The following is a 7,129-nucleotide window of genomic DNA, read 5'->3' as shown; positions in this document are numbered from 1 at the left end:
TAAAATTTAAATAGAATTTGAATGTTCAAACAGTGCCACAATTAATAAAAAGCAGTAATTTATACAAGCTAAGAATCATATCACTTGTGCTATTAAAAAAAAATCACATAACAATCATCCTGAGCTACAAACTAACATGTAGATTATCCTGCAAGTCACTGCTTATTCTATTTACACTATAATAACAAGTAAAAGATCTGTCAGCTACAAGTATATAGGTTTACTTGTTGGTAATAGTTGAGCTTTTCCAATAGGATGTTTTGGAGAAACTTTATACCAGATATTCTCTCTTTCTGATGGTTTTCGAAGGACCTTGTGGTTTATCCCAGCAGAAAAGCCCTTATTATTATTTACAACAGATTTCAATATGTCCTTATTTGTCAGATCATCCAAGGGAAACTTAATTTGACCATCAGTTATCACTTCTTGTTTACAAATTCGTGTTGACCCAAGAGTAGTATTCATGGAGTCTGGGTGTCTCTTCATCTTTGAGAAAGATTTAGAAGTTAAGTCAATGCTTGATTTTGAAATTGAATCAACATCTGTTTGTTCGTATGATGTAGTCTTCTGTTCTTTAGGACCTGACGTAGAGCATGAAAGAGGAATCTTTTGATATACTTTCTACACAAGAGGGAAGAACACCATCACAGCTGACTGCTCTCACCAGGGCAGAAGCAGCATCACCAAGACTTGCCAATTTACACCTTACTGGCTGTCGGCTATATTTCAACAGAGAATTAATTCTTCTGACAGACTGACAGATCGGTGTATATTGAAACTTAAGGGGTGACTTAACTTTTGTCCTATTTGGTTCATTTAAAGAAAGCTTGTTAAACCATTGTATGTGGTCTGAAACCTTTCCATGTTCTGTCACTTGTAACCTTTCTGAAACTGTTTTACCCCCCCACTTCCACCAATGACTGCTGTTTAACAATTTTCACAAGCCTAGGTTTTGACAAGCTTGTTGTATTATATGGAGTATGCTTTAAAGAAATGGTCTTAGCCTCATCCTCCCTAGAAGCTGCACATTGTAGAAAGTTCTCTTCAATTATATTCTCATTTTCCTTTAATTCAGTATTTACTTTATCTACAGGGGACTGCTGTTTCTTTATTTGTTCATCACCAGGTGATTCTTGCTTGCTTACATTATCTTCTGGTACATCTGTATGAATGCTATTTTCATTTTTCATATTCACCTGAGTTGAATAACATCATATAATTGTTTCTCCATCTAATTTTTGAGTCTTATGTAATGATAACTCTCCTTCTGAAAAACTATTTTCACCTGTTCTAGTGTGGCATTCATTTGATTCTATAACAGTTAAATCATTATTTTCAAATAAATTTTTCTCTGGGCTACTTTCTATAGAATATGTTTCATTTAATTGTACTTTCCCTACATTATTTATTGATGATGCCTTATGATTTATCAATGCATGAAGATTACTTCCAGATTCAGAAAATGCTTTCTGAATTCTTTCCAAAGTCTCTGTGGTCAAGTGATTTTCATCCCCACTAAGGAGCTTCCAGTTAAGTTGTTATTATGCTTATTGTACCTATTAGAAGAAGTGAGATCATATGAGCTAACAGGTGACTTTTCAATTATACTATCAGGCTCCAAAGAGTTCTCCACCTCACAATCTGCCTCTATTGGAGAAGCTTCATTTACATCTATTTCTTGAAAATTTGAATTATTAGGTCCTGCCCAAGACATCCGGTAACTTCTTCCATCAGGTCGCTCTGGAGTTAGTAAGTTTTCCTCAGACATACTGATCTTTTTTGAATCTTTCTTTGTTAATCTTTCATCAATATCTGGGCTAAAAAGTAAACCAGTTTTTACAGATTCAATTCTATTTTTTAAAATTTCTTGATTTGCAAGTTGTCTGCCAACATTTTCATGTCTATTAATACCAGAACACTCATTTACATCTTTGCTACTTCTCCCTAGACTAAATTTCAAACCACGAGATCTTCAAACCTTTTCTTTACGACTGACTTTAGGAGAGAAGCAGCCTGTTTTTTCTGATTCTACCCTGCAAACTTTTTTACTTGCAATCCTTTTACTTCACCTTAGCACACCTGTACTGATAAAATGGTTTCCACCGATGACTATAGGAGAGAGTGAGCTCTGAGATGACCCTTCTGAGCTTGTATCAAAGTGAACTAAAACTGGAGAACTGCTACTGAAGAGATAGCATGGCAATAATTCAAAGTTGACACTGTGTTTGATGGATTTCCTTTTCTTACTTGAGAAACCATGAGAAGAACCTACTAGCAGTTTGCGCTTAGCATTTGGTGTAAGAATCACTGGTGATACAGATAGCTGGGCGATTCTTTCCTGCTGAGGTGTAATTGAGGGTGTTCTGTTAGATTTAAGTTTATTCAATGCTCCACTAACAAAATCTCCTACACTCTGTCTCCGCTTTCTCTTACAGTCACCAGGAGTTTCATATTCACCTTCTTCAAGGCCTTCTAATGATGGAGTAGCACAGAGACCATCAATACCCAACATAGCCGGTATCCTTGCCAGGATAAAGTCTGGAACATGGCCAATATCTGATGCATAATCAATAAAAATCTGTACTACTGCAGCCTATAATCGTAGTTTTTTTTTTTTTTCTGTGTTAGCAGACATCTTTTCATGTACTTCACTTGTCTGAAATAGGTTTGGTGGAAATATAACTGCAAGATTGCTGCTATCCCTCTTATTCTCACTGGATCTAAGAGAAACATTCCTGAGAAAGTTAAAGAAATATCTTAATATATCAATTGTGTGGTCAGCCATAAGACAGGAGATCAGTAATGTAGCTTTCTTCTTCTCTTCTGTTCCTAACTGCTGTCTTTGAAAAGTGCTTCATGTAAATCAGCTGGGAGAACAGGCTCTGGCAATTCCCTAAAAAATTGTTTAAGAAGTCCTGCAATATCACAAGGAGGTGCAGAAGACAGGCAACTCTCACCATGATCCCATTTATTCTTCAGTGCTTTTAGACGAATAACAGATCCTGATTTCCTAAAAAAGTCCTTCTGTATGAATATGCTCTTCTAAAGATGTGCAAGCATCAACAAGAAAGCTTGGAATTTGTCCATATTCAGGTACAACAGAAGGAGGTAATGCATTAAAAGGCACTCCAAATATTTTACCCATGATTTCTGTGGCCGCTGTTTCACATCTTCTGCAATCGCACTGACCACGGCCACCCTTTACCTTAATGCCATAGACAGCCGGAAGCTGCTACAACAATGCCAACCTTACCAGCCTCTGATCCCACATCCCAGACATGTCGCCTAGTCACCGAAGTACAAGCCGGATCCTAAGTCTCATTCACCACCAAGTCTTCCAATTTCTAAACTCTCTTAGGTTTGCACCCAACTCCGCTGACTTTGGGTCACATCTGACACTCTTCTGACCCGGAACCCCAGCCACTTCTACGGTTTTTCCTAGACCCCTCTATTCACTTCACCACTTGTCTCATCTTAACCCTTTGAATGTTAAGCACCTCTGACTAGGCCCTCTGTCTGGGTTTTTAACTCACCCTGGGCCCAGAAAGGAGGGCAGGCAGATAGCATTCCTGGTGCCAGCTCCTGGAACTGGCTGAAACTGGACCCTGATATCAGCTCCTGACTCATGACTGAGACATCTGTTCTTAGAAACCCATCCTTGAGTGCTGTGAAGTTTGTTACTCTTTGAATTTGCACCGGTTATGACACATGTAATGGTCGATAAGGGCCTATTATTCTCTGGCATTCCCCTGGTCTGAGTCTTGCTCTCCCTGTGTGCCCTGTGTGCCTGAAGGGAGGCTTGACCCCAGCTAGCTGGCTTAATAAACTCTGCTTGCTTGTGCAACTCTGGTCCTATTCTTTGTCGCAGGGGACAACCGGGTGATTTCAGACCTTAACATACCTCACCTTCCTTTTATTTACCCCGACCTTCCTTCCTTGTCACCGACCCTTTCCACAACTTACACAGACCTCCCTCTTTTCTCTCAGATTCTTTTTTTTTTAAAGATTTATTTATTTATTCGTACAGAACTGGGGTACAGGCCAGAGATGCGGAGGGTGAGAGGATTCACCAGAGACAGAGCGGGAAGCAGAACAGGCAGATCTACGAAGTACACTGCTGAGGGGAGCAGTGGGCGGGTCAGGAGAGGTCTGCCACGCCATGTGGATCTCCTCCGGGGCAGGTGGGAATCGAACTCATGCGGAAGTGGCTTTAGCTTCTTAGTGCAGTGCTTTAACCTGCTGCGCCACCAGGGAGTGCCCTCAGATTCTTTTGGTTCCCGATACTAACGCCTTCCACGAACTTCTCACCACTTCCGGCTGCTCCCAAAGGTCCCTTTTTCTTCAGACTTCACTTTGCCCTCGTCAGGTTCCAACTGTAAAGACTCTTGCCCTCGCCCCTCCTACATCTCACCCCCACAGCCCCCAACCCCAGCCCAGCCACAGGACCAGCCGGCTGCTCAGGTGCTTCTTCCAGTCCCCGCCCAAGCTGGCTGCTGCCGTCACCCTGTTTCACAGGGTGCTCCTTCCCTTCCCCATCAGCCTGCCCGCGGCCCCCGGCTTGCACATACTCGTGTGCTCCCTGAAGTCAGGCCTTTCTCCTCATGCCTCTGCCCCCAATGCCTCTCGAGACTCTTATTTTTTTTTTTAAAGATTTATTTATTTATACATATAGAACTGAGCTACAAGCCAAACGTGTAGAGGCGGTGAGAGGCTTCACCAGAGACAGAATGGGAAGCAGAACAGGCAGATCCACGAAGTTCTCTACTGAGGGGGACAGCGGGAAGGTCAAGAGAGGTCTGTCACTCCATGTGGGTCACCTCCAGGGCCGGGTATCGAACTCGCACTGAAGCTGCTGTGGTAAGCTTGCAGTGCTACATGCTCACCTGTTGTGGCAGCAGGGAGGGCTGAGACTCATTTTTATACTCCATTTTCACTGGATTTCTCACTTGGGGCACCACTTTGCACTAATTACTGCTGTGACATCTGGTTGTAGGTGCTGGCCTTGCATATTGACGTGAATTCAGGTCCTGCTTCTGCATTTTTAGAGCTGGGCTGGTTTTTCTGGTCATGATGGACCCTCTCAGAGCGGGCTCAGGCCAACCTATTGATTCCCTCTTATATTCAAGCCTCTCAAACTTGCCTGCTGTCAAAGAGTAGGGGCTCAGTTTTGTTTTTAACCTTACTAAGTATTTTCCCTCTATACAGGGCTTGCACATTATTATCAGTCAACACTTTTAAAACTTCAATATGTTTAAATGTTAATGAGAACAAGTCAATAACAAGGGGAATTTGAAAATAAGGAAAAGACAAGTAATAATTAATAGGCTGAGATCTCTGAGCCAGAAGCAACCAGAATACAGTAGTGAGAAATCACTTCATACAGGATAGTAGTTCCATAACTGCAAGAAGGAGGCAAAGATAATATGGATACAAATAAGAGTATAGATGTGGTGGGAAGGTGTTTGTATAAACTGGTTTGTATTAATTTTTAGAAGTAATAAAATCAAATGGAGGTCTCAGAAATCAGAAACAATAGCTTAATTGGGAAATTGAGAAGGATTTCAAGTATCAATAGTCCAGCTACAGTTGAAGCGATATTAAATTAATAGCTTTGTGATTCTTCCCAGTAGCAAGAAGCAAATGAATCATTGATACAGGATTAAAACTGTAAGAGAAAAAAGAAGAACAATGATGTAAATAAATATATAAATAAATAAATAATGAAATATGCCAAACATGACTTTTTAATGACATGTAAAAACATATGAAATTAAAGCAAATGGGAAGACTTTTTAAAATACCACGTACTCCTTATACTGAAAGCTTGCCTAACTATCCAAGGGACAGGTTTGCTTTTGTAAGAAAGCATCAAGTTACCAGAATTTCATTTGCATAATCATTCTAAGTATTTGACATGAAAACTTAAATCTAGTTATCAGTCTGGTTCTAAAGACACATGAACACTGAAGACAAGGAAATTTGCCTCTTTTCATAAAATATATGATTTCTGAAAATGCCCATAATTAATTCTGACTATGTACTTTGTTTCACAAATAGGAAACATTTTTTAAATAAAAGATTAATTCATTTATGCATATAAGAACTGGGGTACAGGTCAGAGATGTGGGGAAGTAAGAGGATTCATTAGGGACAGAATGAGGAGCAGAATAGGCAGATTGACTAAATGCTGAAGGGAGCAGCAAGTGCGACAGGAGACGTCTAAGGCAAGAAAATATTAACAAGTTCTACTCCTTAATGCTTAAGTTTTTCATATTCTTACATATACTAAAATGCTTTTTATTTGACTTACATCAAACAAAAAAAAGGGTTTTTTTTTCTTTTAAAATTTAACACAGAATTCAACACCATTTTAGCATTTAACACAGTTGATTGTATTGTATTCTTCCATGTTTTAATCTGCTTTTCTTCATGCTTTTTAAATTCTGGGATTCTTAGCCACAACCCAACCAGAAACTGAGATCCAGTACACATGCTAGCAGAGGTTCCAGGATGACTCTAGGCCCTGTGACCTTACTCAGACTCTTGAAATTCCTGATTAGTAAGGGCAGAGGAGCCATGACTACACAAAAATCTATCTCCCATAGGTGGAAACAAAAACAAATAATGGTAAGAAGGAAAAACCTAACAAATGTCAATGGGTCCTCAAGGAATAACATAACACAGAGAAAAAAAAAAATTCAGAATCCAATTTCAAAGACATGAAAGATCTGCTTTTCCTGTCACAGAGTTTAAAACTGAAGTGACAAAGACAGAAGTTCAAAGAAATGTAAGCAAACAAACAAACAAAAAAACTCAGAAAAAAACAAATGAATGTCTTCAGAAATAAAATTAATGCACTGAAGCAGAAAATGAAGCATTGAATAAGATAAAAATAGAATTTCAATACATAAAAAAGTGAAATATGGGATATGAAAAAATCAGGAGAAATTCCTGGAAGTAGAACAGATAAATTTTAAAAAGTCAGTTGCATAAAGATGCAAGTATACAAAGAATCCAGGTAGAGGAGGTTTAGAGAGCAATGAAATAGAAAGAAAGAGAGAGAGAGAGAGAGAGAGAGAGAGAGAGAGAGAGAGAGAGAGAGAGAGAGAGAAAAGAAAGAAAGAAAGAA

At 39.3% G+C, this 7,129-nt stretch overlaps 1 pseudogene; it reads right to left on the bottom strand.

Annotated features, from left to right (window-relative positions):
- Nucleotides 1-204: 204 nt before the first annotated feature.
- Nucleotides 205-3,295, bottom strand: LOC101623402 (annotated as a pseudogene).
- Between the last annotated feature and the right edge of the window lie 3,834 nt (nucleotides 3,296-7,129).

This window comes from Condylura cristata, unplaced genomic scaffold, assembly GCF_000260355.1.
Source record: "Condylura cristata isolate star-nosed mole 26May11 unplaced genomic scaffold, ConCri1.0 scaffold00007, whole genome shotgun sequence".
Taxonomy (NCBI): Eukaryota; Metazoa; Chordata; class Mammalia; order Eulipotyphla; family Talpidae; genus Condylura; species Condylura cristata.
This window is presented reverse-complemented; position numbering and strand designations above follow the sequence as displayed.